Below are 13,347 nucleotides of genomic sequence, written 5' to 3'. Positions count from 1 at the left end.
CTGGTGCACAGTGACATCCTGACACCAGCGATGGGGCATTAACACCTTTTCCCTCTGTCCCTTTCCCCTTCTCCTTGCTGTCTCCGTTTTCTCTCACTTCAGCAGTTCGGTAATGCTGAAACCGAGTTCCCTTCCCTTTTGTTTGCTTTTCCCTTTCCCATCGATGAACCATGTTGCTTTATTACAGACACTGTAGTTTTAACTACAGTATAAACAGAAGCTCTGAGCAGGAGAGTCAGCTGGGATTTCCCTGCCCTCTTACACAACCCAAGGTTCTGCAGCACCCCCTTGTTTGTTTTCAGGGATTAGTGGCAATATTCCACATACTGCTGACATAATGAGGCATAAGCTTCACTCAGAGAAGGCAAGGCACTGATTTTTGAGAGACCCTGGACTACTGTGCAACTAGGGATGGGCAGGGAAAGTTGGGAAGGCAGCAGACAACCTTGAGGGCTGCGTGGCAGTAAGAGTAGCTACTCATTGCTGATGGCTTCTTGCACAGCATGAAGTATTTCCATGAATACTGTGTTCTGCTCAAAGCTGGATTCAAAGTGTCTGCATGGAATATCTCCCATGGCAGCATGTGCATGCTGTCAGTGTGTGTTAACCAGAGCAACATGACATCATGTGATAGACAAAAACACTACTTGGTCCCATATAGCCTAATCCAAGACTTTTCACGTGAAACATTTGTTTTGTTTTGGTTTTAAGACATTTGCCTTTCTAACTGGTCTGTTTTAATTAGAGCTCAACCTGAACCACAAACGATAGATTTGAACTTTCCCAGAGTTCAGTGGTGTTCAGATCTGGCTTTTGGTTTGGCCCATCACAAAGACAGGGGTCAGCTCCAAAGTTCAGATCTGGGAACAGGCTGCTGCAAAGTGGGGAGCTGGAAAGATTATTTAATGAGACCCATAGCTCGCTTTAATGGGGGACTGGCAGTAGAGACACCTGCTAGTTGTTTTTAAAAGTACTTTTATGTAGGTAGCATCTCAAAGTCTGGTGTTAATGCCAATCCACCTATTGAAATACTCATGTATTTATACAGCAGTAAGGGACTTGTTCCTCCTTTCCTGGTCACAAAGCCCGGATCCTAGTCTGAAGCTGGAGTACCTTAAAAACCTATAATTTTTTTCTTCTGATCTTTGTTTAAAACTCATCCTTCATTTCTAGGGCTTGAAAACAATGGAAGCTCTTTGTGGACTAGAAATTGGATCCTTTCATTCTTACAACATTTAGTTTTTTCAGCAGATAACTCTCAGGGCTGGCACCTGCCCTTTGTCAAACTCTTGCAGGTGTGGGTCAGCATTTTAGGGTGAGCTTGCTCAGTACCTGGCAAGACATGAGCTTAACACAACACAAACAATAAACAACAACCACTAGTCTGGTGGATAAGATAACCTAGTAGGCTCAGATTAAACATTAATTCAGTACCTGTCATGAGTCCTGAGAAGATTCAGATAATTCTTCCTTGTTTATGTAAATCTTGTCACTTCCCAACTCCTGTCAGGACCAGAAACTTCAGGGCTGAAAAAAAAAAAAAGACTGCTCTTGTGATGCTTCCAGACTCATTTTGCAAACCAGAGAGGTTTGGACCAGAATCTAAACTTTGTGTATTTATCCAAAACCCTCTGAGCTCTTTACTCTTCTAAATCTCTTTCATATGTGTGATTTGTGCCATGTCTTGTTCTCTGAGGTTACAAACGTGACTACCAGGCAAGGACCCCTTAAACACCAAGAAGCTCAGACACCATTACTTGACTCCTCCCAGAAGGATGGTCAGGCAAGTCAGATGTCTCAGGAAGGTGAAGGCAGCCACACAAGCAGTGTAAAAGGGCATTTGGAAAACAGAATCCAAAAGCAACTCTCCACCCAGCCCTTTCACCAGAACTTTCTCATTTGCTGTCCACAAACCCTGAGCTCTGAGGGGATGGCAGTGACTCACAGGGTCACTGCCCAGCTGTTTGCCCTGTGCTGAGATGTGATCTCTGAGCACAGTCAGCAGAGCAGAGCAAGGCACATACAGACAACCTGCCAACCCAGCCCCTGCTGCAGCCACCACAGCCCCTGGGGCTGGTGAGGTATCCTGCTGGCACGGGAGATGCCAGGGGAGTGGGAACATCCTGAAGAGCCACCCAGGACTCTGTGACCCACCCGCCAAACGCTGCTCTGCCAGGGATGCACCAGAGAATGGGACAGCCCCCACGCCTGCAGGGTGGGCCACCAGTGCCAGGGCTCACTACAGACTGGCCTGGGGGATTCCCCACACTGTGCTGGGCCTGCCAGGCATGGGAAGGCATGACAGGAACTCAGATGAGCCATAGATCTGTAGGACAACCTTAATGCAGAATGTCCAGGAGACAATCCAACAGCAATTCCCAGCAAATGCAGTGAGAACCTCTCTCTGCCACATTCCTGGGCAGAATTTTATAGAAAAATGCAATGTTCTGGTACTCTATTTGACACAAATTATTTTGTCTCTTTTTTGTCAAACAGAAGAAATGGTCTTTTGTCTATGTCTATACGCTTTCTTAGAAGAAGGCCACCTTGAAGAGCAGAGTCACCAGACAAGAAAGCGTAACAATTTCGGTGCCTGGGAAGTGCTGTCCTGGGCACACAGGAGCTGTTTCTCCATGACCAGTAGCCTGAAACAGTTTTAAAGAGGCCCCAGACTGGCTGTCACCATTTCTGAGCTCGGGCAGTGCATCCTCCACGTTCACTGCTATCACCACAAAGGGCTGTGCAGAGCAAGGTCCTACACTCCTGCATGTCCTTAGTTATTTGGCATAATGCTCCTCTCGGATTGCTGTCGCACAGAAAGCTACAACACCCTGGAGGATTATGCCATTTTATGATATTTGTCTGGATCTAGACTGGAAATCCGACAAATAGTTTAAATAAGTATTTATTTATTAGGTCCTGCCTACACCAAATAAATGCCTAGTGTATGTGATTCAGTTTAATAAAAGACACTGCTGCTCTTCACAAAACTTATTTCAGAAATGTCATGACTAAGTACAATTAGTACTTTATTTTATTTATGAGTTTACTTTAAGCTCATGCTAATTCTGTACTTGATAGAATCAAGTTAAATGAAAAAAACCTAGAAAAACACACTAGAAGAAGTTATACTATGTTCACTAGAATGTCTTTTTTATAATCAGTGAAACCAAAAAAAGTCATCTTCTGGCTTTTCATGTGAAGAAATCTTTTTTCCCCAGTCAGAACATTTTAAGGGTGGGCTCTCCTTTTCTAAAACCACCATATACCCTCAGCAATTACACTGAGAGGACTGCTGCCAGCAGGGCTGGAAAGGCTCACTGTGCAGGGAAATCTGGCTTAACTCTGATGGGATAAGTTTAGACTCTCTCCCTTTCTTTGCATTTTCTACTCCCAGTTTTGGGGCTTCCCCATGCAGCTTGATACCTTCTGGGAGTCTGGCTATTTTGGTGTCTAACTCAGTGCTTGGGGAGGCTGGATTCCCGTGCTGGCCACAAGGAAAATACTGTCTGGAAGAACATCTAAAAGACAGGCTTTAGAGCCAACAGCCCATTGCAGATTTAGCTCTAAGTGACCAGCTCTGGCCCTATAGATGTAACTAATTTTGTATCCTGTAAACATAGGTATCTAGTCTGAAAGCAATACCTCATACCTGCACAATGTCCTGGGCTAGGCTTGCTTGTATGTGTTTCCAAGAGGAGTTTCTGGACTTATATACATATATATATATACATAAAATAATTGTGTTGGCTAACATAGGAAGTGAGTCCAAAGAGAAAGTCTATGCTGACAAACAGAAGCAGCCAGTTTTCAAGATAAGCTTGAAGCTGCACATATCTTGCTGGTTAGTCAAGAAATGTCATCAGCCCCAAATGGGCACGAGAAAACCTTGAGCATCTCTCTGAAACAGAAGCAGATGCAACCTCAGCAATTCTTCTGGGCAGACCCCTCATTTTCTCAAATGCAAAGTAAAGGGAGGCTGTGGATCCAAAGCCACGCAGGTGTGGTACATGAGGAGGTGCAGTGTGAATGTTAGGAGTGCACTCCAAGAGCCCTGGAACTATCTGGCAGGCAGGGGGATGCTGAGCCCTCCCTGCCTCCAGTGCAATACTGTGCTAGAACAGAGTGTGGAAGAGCAGAGGAGGGAATTTCCAGTCCCAGGAGCTGCTGTTTCTCCCTGGGAGGATCCTGCCCCACCATGGACATCCTGAACTGGTGTTTCAGCTCAACTGGTGTTTCAGTTCTTGGTTGAGAAGTTTGCAGGCAAATTCCCCTGTGAACCCCCTGCCAGAAAGAATCCAACAAGAGGGCAGCTTGTTCTCTCACAGGTCCTTCTGCCCTATGGATAATTGCCTTAACCTCCTCGTGCCCCTCTGCAAGAGAGGTAATAATGTCTCTAAAGAGAGGTAGTAGTATCTCTCTTCTCTTGCCCTCTCAAGCTGAAAGATGCAGCTTCTTAAGGTAAGGACAACCTCTTGCAGAAACAGATTTGTGTCTAAGACCAGTTTCAGCTGGGTGTCACTCAGTGTTCCCGGAATTCAATAATTCTGGAAAAGTGGCACTGGCCCACTGATAAGCTCTGTACAATATATTGAGGTAATAGTCATGATTTAAATAAACTGCCTCAGGAATCCCAAAGCAAGAGCTGAAATTTCCTCTTCAACATACAGAGACATTTGCACACCCACCCACAGACACTATGGCATGCCCAGGTACAGGAGCTTAGTGCTTCCAACTACTCATAATTTAGTGAAGCCTCTAAAAGGTGTTATTATTTAACATGTTTCTACAGCAAAGCACAGGTGTGCACAGACATGGCCACTGCCCTCAGGGATTTCTTTCCTGGGTTAGGAGTGACACAAGATAATATAGCACAGGATGACCTCATGCAAATGGCAGTGCAGATTTATTTTTACAGAGGTGTTCTTCAACACAGTATATTTATGTCAGGCCACTGAGATGATTGAAACAGGTTAATTAAAATACTGGCCCAGCAAAGTTCCACTGGAAGGTCTGATTCTGCACAGCGATGGCTTCCTAATCTTCATGAGCACAGCAAGAAGGGAAAACAGAGTATTTGTGAAATGGGGTCCACAGCAAAGTCAGTCACATAATCACAGGATAATTTAGATTGGTAGGATCCTCTGTTGACAGCCAAGGAGAACACCCATTCTGAACTGATTCACTCACTAAAGTCTCAAGCCTATAAAACCCCCACACATGAAAATCTCAGTGGTTTGGTAGCAATCTGCTCTGCTCTGGTATCCTGCTGAAATGAAGTTGACTTGAAAACAAATTTACTTTGTCCTCCATTTCCTTGTCAGGTTCAGAGTGGAGGTTTCTTTTCTGCTGTTTTTTGTTTGGTTGGTTTTTTTTGTTTGTGTGTTTTTGTTGGTGTTTTCATTTGCTGGATTTTTTTTGCCTTGTTGGTGTTTTGTTTGTTTGTGGTTTTATTTTTTATGATGCAGCAAGCATATTTTCTACTTCTTAAATCAGAGTGGACAATGCTTCCCTTCCTGAGGGGAAGTACACAGGTACCTCAGAAACCTCAGCTGAATTATTAGAAGAATATAATAATATAATATTGTATTATAGAATAGGATAGTATAGACTAGAACGGAATATAATATATAACATACCTGGTTCCTCCCAGCCCCGTTTAATTTAAGGACACTGGTATACTTTAGGACGCAGTTTCCCTGAGGTGCCTCCAGGATCCCATGCTGTCTGACAAGGGCTGCAAAGCACTTTTTAAATGCCCAGTACACTGCAAGACATCTCCAGCTGAGCTTTCGGGATTACAGCACATCCCCCCGCTGAGGAGGAAAGGCCCCGAACACTCAGCAGGGAATCCCTGAGTCCCACCGAGGGTCTGTCCCTGCTCCAGCCCTTGCTCCCCCCAAGGCGCCTGGAGAGCATTAGCAGGAGCTTTGTGGAAGCACAGCCAGCTGTGACACACGCAGGCCTTTCTCAAAGGTGCAGTGCAGCTGGAACCACCCCTCGTGCTGCCCAGGCCATGCTCCTGTGCACTCTTTAAATGAGTGCTCAGCACCATGTTCTCATTAAACTTCGACAAAAACAAGCAGTGCTGCCTAATTTCCCCGTTTTCTGTAAGAATGGGGTACAGATTGTTTGCTAGGGCTGAGTTAGTAAGAAATATTTGCTCTGACAAATGTTGTTTTACAGCGGAGAACCCAAAAATTTCATATTTCTCTGGGCACTTCTAACCATCCTTTCAAACTTACTAACCTCACAGAAGCTGTCCCAGAAAACTTCACCAAGGGACATGTTGCCAAAAGACAGTCAAAAACACAACAGAATTATGCTCACTGGAACAGAAATGCTGACTATTGTTTAAGGTTGCCAGGATTTAACTGAATATTTTTAGGGGGTAAATTAAGGAAAAAAACACTGTAAATCACTGGAGGACTCATTACAGAAATCACTGTGGAAAGTACCACCAAGCGTTTAGAAAATAACCATGAGATTCAAAAGATGTTTGAAAAAATGAGAAAAGCAGAAGCAGAGTAAATATCTCTTTTTAAGAGACACGCTCCCAAAAGTATATAAACAGTGACAGCAAGGAGCTGCAAAAAGGCAAGTGTGAAATAATTCTGGCTCATGTACAGCCCATTCTAAAAGAAAATTTCACAAACCCACATGAGCAACAGACAGCAATCCAGTTGACAGAGCAATTATGAACTGATGACCAAGATTCTGGCACCTCCAACCATAAAAACTTAGTGGGAGCCTAAAGACGAAAAATGCTGAATAAGTGAAGAACCCATAAATAAACTATTATGTCATATCACTACACACTGTGGCCTTTGAGATCTGCAACGTTCCCTGTCCCAAACTCGTGTAACTGAGAATAGACAGCCTGGAAGAAGCCGCTGAAATGCCGTGCAACTCCTGTTCCAGTGCTACTCTGACTGAACACACCTATCTGGGATGCAACAACATTAAACATGGCTATTATAATTAGACTGTAAGGAAACAGGAAATGAATCAGTACTGTAAAGAGAACGTTCCTCAGTGTGACCATCAGCAGCCCCCATCAGAGCTGCCCAGGAGGTCCTGCCAGAGTGACAGGCACAGCGTGCTCCGGGTTCTCTGCCCAGCACCTCTGGGCACGGGACCTGCTCGGGAGCCCCACAGCCATGGGGGCTGTCTGGGGCTTTGGCAACAGGCTACACCAAACCCATCCCTTTGGACTTGGTCAGTGGGTGGAGATGGAGAAGAAAAGCTGACCCATGACTCAGTGCAGTGGACCCCTGAGGAGAGTGTACCAGGGATAATATTCAGAAGGCCAAGCACTTCTTGCCTCAGCCTTCACTAAAGAGGTCAGTGGTGAGCAGGTGGTTACAGAACTAATATTGCCAGCAGAGGAACACCCTCTGAGCATCAGGCAGAAGGCAGGATCTGTCCAGACTGAATACTTCCCAGTTTAGCCATCCCTCATCTCAGAACATTTAAGGAAGCGAGTTTACAGTTGGTAGTCCTGACAGCCATTAGGGCTGAAAACTTGGGGAGAACGATAATTAAGAAGAAATGAAAAGACAAATGTATTGCCTTTGTCTAAAAGAGGAGAAAAAAAAAGAAAGGAAAGGAATTATAGGAGCAATAATCTTAACTTGAATAAATGAAAAAATATGGGAACAAATCCCCATTTGTAAGCTCATAACTAAGAACAAGGAGATGAGTAAGAGTCAAAAAGGATCTGTCAAGAACACATCATGTTAAACCAATCTAATTTCCTTCTTTTGCCACCCAGGGCCTCAGAGGCAAGAAGAAGAGTTTATGCCATATATCTTGGACTTAAAGAGAGCTTTTGACACTGCTTTATATGACATTCTCACAAGAAAACTAAGAACATGCCAAATGGGTACAGACCATCTGGAAATCATACTTGGAGTGTAGTTATCAAAATGGAAGCCTGTGCTGACTAGTTTTCCTTGTGATCTGTGCTGGATTTGATACCAGTCAGGTTTTACTCCTGACTGGACCAAAGGAATAACTGTGCACATTGAATTTATGAATTATGTCAAGTTGGGAAGGACTGCAAGGAAGTTGGAGGAAGTTTGGGTCAAAACTGAAAATGATCATGGAGAAATGATTCAGAAAAGAAGAAAAAAAAGTTAAAGCAAAGAAAGAGAAGGCAAATCAGGAAGGCAAATGATTCTGTACGTGGGAATAATCAGCTGCACAAATGCAAGCTGGGAACATGTGGTGTGACAGCAGCTGCACAGAAGAAGCTGCAAACTGAGCCAGAGTGAAAAGTGTCCTGCTGCTGTGAAAACACCACGCCGGCAGGAGGAATCAGCAGGGCAGTTACAACACATCTGAAGTGCTCCTTCTGCTCCAACCCCGAGGAGGAGAGACCCAGCTGGAGCATCCAGCACTGCACCACAACACAGCTGGGACACCGGGGGAATGGGAAGAGCCCCTGGAACTGCTGTGCAAGGGCTGCTGAGGGAACACACCTGGGAAGGGGTGGAACTCTTTACATACCGAAAGGCTGCTCCTACAGGGAGGGAGGAATAGGTTCTTGGCCTCTCTAGAGAGAGAAGCAGTGGGTTTGAATTCAGAAAGACAGTTTCAGGTTGATATCAGTAAAATATATACCAGTAGAGGTCCCGAGGTACTGGGATAGACTGTGGAACCTTCTCTACTGAAGATCTTTAAGAACAGAATAGAAAAGCTGTTGTGAAGGACACACCTGTGCTATTAAGCTATGTTAGGGCTGACAGTCAGAGTAGAGACCCTGCTGAGTTTCCTGCCAGCCCTGCTTTTCTACCTGGCTTTTTCTGCTTGTACAAACTGATTCAGAGGTCTGCAGCTCTGACGTGCAGCACTGGGTAGAGAAAGTTAGAGGGATAGAGAAATTAAATTAATTCCTGCTTTTATAAACCAAGAAGCTCAAAATTAGTTACACTGAAAATGCAAACAGATAAAGGATCTGCTCCAGACAGTGAGAATACTCTCTCTGACTTGTTTTGCCTTTGGATCAAACTGAAAGAGAAGGGCCTGCACTATTTTCCTTGAGAATTGCTAATGAGTGTGTTGAATAAAACACAAAATCACAAAGGAAATAAACTTGTCTATAAAAGTCTTCATCCAACACCACTTAGGGCGGTGGTGTCTGAGTTTTAGTTAATTCATCTAGATGTATCTATTGTCTTTTGCCATAAAAACTGACTCAATCTGTCCTCAGCTTTCCAAGCCTTGTTGAAAAGAATAGGTTTGGCAAAAAAAATTAAACTTCTGCCGTGGTTCATTTCTCCTTCCCACTGACCTATATTGTGTTATGTCATACAATCAATCTGGTGCCTTGTGTAAGTGCATGTGGAATTTGTTTTGCTTAACAGCAGTGTGTAGGACTTTCTTCTCTCATTGCTGATCCAAGATTTAGGAAATTACTGGCCAAACAGTGTATATTCTTCAGTTTATTATTTGAAGTTAAATTACAGTTCTAATAGCTGACATTCAGTGGCAGCCTTATTCATCCAGTTGCTGACATGGGCCGTTTCAGGATGATGTGTGCAATAGGAATATTCTCATCTTGTTACTCAGAAAAACACGTGTCTTGCAAACAACTCTGGAATGGTCCAATCTTTAACCCCGTGCTCCCAGCTGAGAGGCTGATGGTGTATTTAGCATGTGTGGCTCTCAGCTGAGTGTGGTTACAGGCTGGACACACTCTGCTCAATCTGTGCATGTTCGACTGCAGTGAAGTACAGCAATTATGGACCTGGGAATAATTTCCACATCAGACCAGACTAAGTTTAGTGCTCAGTTAGCAGTGTAAAACTTAGTCAGAGATGACATCTAAGTGAGGGGTCAAGAACAGGCTGCTCCATGGCTCCGGGCTCCTCTCACCCTGGCTGCCAGAAGTGCCTCCCTCAAGGAATCTGTGGTCCAACATCCGTGTGCCTGAGCAGCATCTGCCTGCACTGCTGCTGCTGGAGCCCTCTGCTAGAATGCACATGGGCTCAGGGCAATGGCAGTGACTCAGCTCAGCACAGCACAGGCAGGACTCCTCTGATGGGCTGGCACATTGCTACAAGTGGCCTTCAGCACCTTCACCAAAGACAGAGGGCTTAACTGCATTTAATCCTGGTGGTCATCTTCTATTGGAGTCAGTTATCAGATCTGTTATTAGATCATGCTACACAGTCCTCCTGTGCTTTGGGAATTAAACCAGAACTGTCACCTTTGACATCAAAGCAGGTATTTCTAACAGAGAAATGGATGAATCCAAGGGTTGCAATAAAAGCCAAAGCAGTGCCTTACCAAAATAAAAATCTCCAGAGAATTATTCTGGTCTATGTGACAGAAAACTTTAGGAAGTCAAACAAGAATTCTTCTTCTGAGACACAGATATTGAGCATATACGGTGCCAAATAACTAAATAACCAGGATATTCACTGGAGAAAGAAAAATCTAGCCCAAAAGCTGAGTCAAATCACAAATCTGCTGCTATTTATGTCTTCATTTCATGAACATTTCTGGAAAGACTTGTCTCTGTTTTGTTGCAGAACAAGAATATTTTTGAAATCTCAGAAAATTCCACAAAATGAGATTATTGTTCTCCATTCAGGTATCACAGCAATCATTACTTAAATATTTTTAGCTGCCTAACAAAGACTTGCTCAGAACTGATTCCAAGCGATGACATGCTAATGGAAAGCTTTGTGTACAGCAGACACATTATTTGAGGCCAGAGGTTCCCTCCCTCCCCCATCAGCAGTTTCTGACAGACTCTACTGATCCTGGGACTTAAGTGAACTGCTGAGGTCATGCTTACACTGAAGTTCAAGTGAAGTTTTAGAACATCCTCTAGTTAAAAAAATAATAACCCCCAAAATCTTAATTCTCAGCAGGACAACTTAACTTGCTAAAGAAATCTGGTTTTCAAGTCAGATCTTATTTCTAAGCCCTTCTTATTTTAGAGCTGTGTGGAAACAGAAGAGTAATCTCTTCACAGTGTCAATGTGGTTTCCATTTGATATTATTCCATGACTTGAGATGATTCTATCACTGCTATCGCTCTCAAGTGGGTGAAGGAAAGATGTTTTCCTCTATTCCTGGAGGTAATCAGGGGTATAATGGGACCAAGGAGGAGAGAAAGGAAGATAAAGACAGGATATTCTTTAGTTTTACAAAACTGATCAAGGGAAGCACCGTGTGAAAAGCCAGGGAGAGGCCATAGCCATAGCAGCCATGATAAGATATCTCACCATCTCCTCTGGAGACATGTGGAATATACTGAGCTGAAACACAAAAAGTGAGCAACCTGTCTCTAGTTAATCTCTGAGTAAAGCTCCTGAACTGTAGGTCACAGCTGCTATATTCCCTCACAGCAATATCTTTCTGCTTGTTCATAAGCATTTCTGTGTGTGCTTCAAAGGTGTCTGAACCAAACATTTCCCTGGCTCTGATTTTGCACTCTCATTTACCCTCGCCCTGAAAAAAAGGAAAACATATCTATGTATGTAGCTTCTATTGAATCTCATATTTCCAATACTTCAATTTATAGATTGAGAACATTTACAAACAAAAAGAAAGAAATCCTGCAAGTCAACATGACACATTTTAAAACATGGGTCCCAGGTTTGATTTCAGCTGGTGAGTGAAGAGGAGAGGAGCGAATATTGATATGTGTTTATAGAGATCACACTAGGAACTAGAACAGTGGTTCCCAAACTTCTTTGGATAGCTGTCAACCCTCAGAATTTCTTATGGACCACCAGGCATCGTTATCACCAGAGTTTTAATTGAAAACACTATTAAAAACAGTGGTTAACGTGGCTCTGCGGATTAGCTGCGAACCCTTCCCCGTGGCCTCCTGGACCACCAGTGTTCTGTGGACCACGGCCTGGGAACACTGAACCAGACTGCACACAGTGCACAGCCCAACAAACCCCCCTGTGTGTGGAGCACAGGCAGCCCTGCCACTGCACCACCACTCAGGGCAACGGAACCTGTCTGCGAGCTGAGGAACACAGAACCCTTTTGTTTTTCCCTTACCCGGAGTTGCTTTTTTATTGCTTTGGTGAAACAAGTAAATGGTGCCAAAACCCAGTTTCTTGTAGGATCTTCCTCATGTCTGGCATGGGTGTAATCTTTCAGGAAGTTATTTATGAAAATAAGAAATATAAAACATATCCCCCCCACCCAGTGTGGACTGGTCATTCCAGAATAGTTATGCTATCTATGAATCTGAAAGTTAAAAAATTAAAAATAGCTTCTAAGGTTTTGGTTTTTTTTTCTCCTCTGGAAAATTTGTTCCTTTATTTTTCCCTCCCAAATCCATTAATGATGCTAAAGCTCTGTGTGTGGTCATTAAAGCATTTCAGCAACTTTCTGCAAATTCTTTACAGTTATTCTTTGGCTGCAGCACTACAAGTTTGTTTATCACCAGAGAAACACACAGAGGAAAACGCCGACAGCGCTGAGAAGGGAACTTATGGGGGAGCATTGTAAATAAGGACAGCAAAACAGCAGGGGCATGATCCAGCCCTGCATGGAGCCAGTGACAGTGGTGTCTCCTGGGAGCAGGGATGGGCTGGAGCTTCCATCTGATGGCTCTGCCTTGGTACCTCCTTGCAACCCACAGGCAACTCAGCCAACCAGTAAAGAAAGGAGGCTTATTTCCCTCTCTTCATACACTCCTTTTCAACAGCTATAACATGGAATTGGGAAGAAGGAACCCTGGCAAGCAGCAGCATCATAGAAAAAGAAAAGAACTTTCTAAAATAATTTTTTTTTGGACAAGACTGTGCTTCCATGTCAGCACCTCACCTGTCTGGGAGAGGAAATAACGCTGCCCCAGCACTTTCATGCCCCTTGTGTGCTCAATAGCCGTGGTAATGCAGAGGTTTGAGTCAGACTGGGAGTGGAAAAGGGTCATTACAGCAAAGCTAATGCACAGGAGAAGTCAGCAAGAAAAGCCTACTTTACCTTGAAACATAATGAAACCTACCCAGCTCTTGTCTCTATAGGCCTCTCCTGCAATACTTCACACTCAGAATCACTAGTGGATGCTACTGGAGCATTCATAAATTAGATTAATAAGCTCCCCTATTTGTGTCCTTTTTTTTTTTTTTTTCTGTCTGAACATATTTCTTTCTCCATGCAGTGCCAATGCTTAGAGGTAACTATTAACTTACTTGTCATTAATCTGAAATAGAAAAAGCTCAGCTTGCCAACATGACCAGGCAGTGTAAAAGCCAGCCTCGTGGCCCCCCTCCCCAGCTGCAGCCTCAGAGCCAGGTGCCCGTGCTGAGGGTGAGGAGGGTGAGGAGGGTGAGGAGGGTGCTCGCCCGGGTGCTGTGCCCCAGCTGA

The 13,347-nt window shown here is 44.0% G+C and overlaps 1 protein-coding gene across 1 annotated transcript in view; it reads left to right on the top strand.

The window, feature by feature from the left end:
• The window catches only part of WNT7B (Wnt family member 7B), a 75,757-nt gene that overhangs the window by 52,833 nt on the left and 9,577 nt on the right, over nt 1–13,347 (top strand). The window lies entirely within an intron of this gene.

The sequence above is a fragment of the Manacus vitellinus genome, unplaced genomic scaffold (genome assembly GCF_001715985.3).
Source record: "Manacus vitellinus isolate BGI_N305 unplaced genomic scaffold, ASM171598v3 scaffold_104_pilon, whole genome shotgun sequence".
NCBI lineage: Eukaryota > Metazoa > Chordata > Aves > Passeriformes > Pipridae > Manacus > Manacus vitellinus.
Note: the sequence above shows the minus strand (reverse complement) of the source record. Positions and strands in the feature narration are given on the sequence as shown.